Source organism: Pinus tabuliformis, chromosome 7 (assembly GCF_031772625.1).
Source record: "Pinus tabuliformis cultivar Carrire ecotype Pingquan chromosome 7, CPIR1, whole genome shotgun sequence".
Taxonomy (NCBI): Eukaryota; Viridiplantae; Streptophyta; class Pinopsida; order Pinales; family Pinaceae; genus Pinus; species Pinus tabuliformis.
The window spans coordinates 483335536-483338359 of NC_142293.1; the positions used below are offsets into that span (position 1 = coordinate 483335536).

Consider the following 2824-nt stretch of genomic DNA (forward strand, 5'->3'; position numbering starts at 1 on the left):
TAACAATACCCTCATAAACTTTGCTTGCGATTTAACTAAAATTATAATCCAAAAATATTTACATGATCAAAAAAAATATAACAGAAACATTAAAACCTCATTAGGTGTTATTTTTAGATATTTTATTTAATATAAACTATAATAATGTATTATGATTCATAGAAAATGTGTGAAAAATAACCATCTAAACACCATTTCCTTAGATATTATTTTGAAAACATTTTTTGAATATAAAATATAATAATTTATCATGATTCATAGAAAATGTGCGAAAAGAAAACATTTATTTAATATAAAATATAATAATTGATCATGATGCATAGAAATTGTGTGAGAAAGGAAATATTTATACTTATAAAAATATTATTTTACATATTAAGTGTAATAGTTTCCTCATGATAATTGAGAAAAATATGTGGACACGATAGTAACTGTGAAATCAAATTTGATGTGGGCGACTGTTAACACATTATTTTATTTTATTTAATGATATTTGTCAAATAAAAGTTAGGAAGTAGGAAGTTATTTGTGCATAGTTCAGTGTTGGTGAAGATGACGACGAAAATCCTTTGAATCTTATCCCTCCCACTACCACTGTTAACTCTTAATAGGATTGACGTAAAACAACTGCTTCATCTATAAATGGATCACCAGCTTCTAAAGAAACACGCAGCTTCATCCCATTCCATACGCAGTCCCCTTTCAATACCCATTCCTTTATTTGTCTATGCTCACCCTCGCACCTCCAATGGACTCGATTGATCATGTTTTAGCTCCTGTAACTGGGCAACACATCAACTCATCACGGGAATCCGCAGAAACGCAGGAGCTCTAGCTGTATGAGATGATATTCTCTGTTGTGAAGCCATTGGCTTTGAAAGCAACTGTGTTGCTCAACATTCCTGACATCATCGCCACACGAGGCAACGGAGGTTTGCTTTCTACCGAGCAGATTGCCTTTCACATTGCTGCTGCTAATTCCTCATCAACTGGAAATTCCCACGTGGATGTGGGATACCTCTACAGAATTCTAAGGTTCCTTGCTTCGTATGGAGTTTCTGCTGAACAAGAAGAGGCCGATCAGCCAGACGATGCAGACACCAAGAAAATAAAGTTCGGTTTGATGGGCATTTCGAAGCTGTTGGTGCATGGAGGAAATGAGCAATCATGTGGGCCTTTCCTGCTCCTCAAAGCAAACAACGTCTACCTGGAAGCCTTTCAACATTTTCAAGAATCTATCTTGGAGGCCCGAGGGTTGCTACACATTTAATAAAGCTCATGGTATGGATCCGTGGGAATACCTGGGCAACAATCCCGAATTCAACAAGATTTTCAACGAGGCCATGGCCACTAACACTAGATCTGTCATGGCTTCCATGGCGAAGATGTATGAAGACGTGTTTAAGAGTATGAGAATGCTGGTAGATGTTGGAGCAGGTATGGGCTCTGCCTTGTCCATCATTGTGAAGGAACATCCACACATTCATGGCATTAATGTCAATATGCCTCATGTCATTGCCACTGCGCCTCCCATAACTGGTAATTAGATTTGTAATGTTGGTCACCATTAATATAATAAATTTGTTGATATATATAACATGATAGCAAGTTGATGATGATTTATGACTGGGAATGAGGGATTGTTGCAGGAGTGGAGCATATGGAGGGAAATATGTCCGAGCATATACCTTCTACCGATGCAGTCATGATGGAGGTCAGGATTTCATCTATGGTCTTCTGTTTGCATAAGAAATTTACTTGTGCCGTTATTATTATTTCTACATGTTGAGGAGGACCAATACTTTTCTATTGTCATTTACTGCAGTGGATTTGTTGAGGGCTAATGATATTCTATTGTCATTTACTACAGCGGATCCTCCATGACTAGGCAGACGAGGAGTGTGTGAAATTGCTGAGAAGAAGCTACAACGCAACGCCAGCGAAGGGAAAGGTGTTAATTGTGGAAGCAGTTGTTGAGGGAGACAAAGAAAGTGAAAGCATGTCGAGGCGATTGGGATTGTTATGCGATATATCGATGATGGTTTACACAACTGGTGAGAATGAGAGAACAGAGGAAGAATTCAAAGCGTTGTTCTAGCGCGCATGCTTCAAGAGCCACACCATCATCAAGTTGCCTTTCCTTCAGTCGCTCATAGTGTTGTCCAAAGCCTAATAAGTTGTTGCGCTTCTGATTATCGTTACAATAACGTTGGTTTTTCTCTATGTGATAGGTCAATTGTTTTAATTTTTAACGAGCGAAAGGATTTATAGTGGGAGTAATCGGGATGGCTTCCATGATACCCTTAACTCAGAGATTTATAAGATTTCTTAACGGTAGACATGGTTGAAATTATTGTGAGATTTTTTCATTATAACAAAGATTGTCTCATTATGACAAAGATTGTCTCATTATGAAAATGAACCATGGTCAATCATGGTCCAACGTCACATTGTGACAAATATTGTCCGGATATGAAAATCAATAATGGTCATCCATGGTCAACTATGGTCCAACATGACATTATGAAAAAGATTGCCTCAATATGAAAATCAACCATGGTCAACCATGTTTATTCTAGGGTTTATAATATTGATCTTAGGGTTTATATACCTTGGGTTTATAATATTAATCCCGTGGGTTTAATATTATTCTCTTGGTTTTATAATAGCTTGGGTTTTTAATATTAATCCCTTAGGTTTACTATTCGTTCAGGTTTATAATATCAATCCCTTAGGTTTATTAATCTAAGGGATCATATTCCTAGGGTATGATATTAATCATAGGGTTTATTAATCCTAAGGCCTAATATAAATCCCTTGAGTT

The 2824-nt window shown here is 36.7% G+C and overlaps 1 pseudogene; it reads left to right on the top strand.

Annotated features, from left to right (window-relative positions):
- The first annotated feature begins 527 nt into the window (after positions 1 to 527).
- LOC149248116 (caffeic acid 3-O-methyltransferase 3-like) lies at positions 528 to 2173 on the top strand (annotated as a pseudogene).
- Positions 2174 to 2824: the final 651 nt, after the last annotated feature.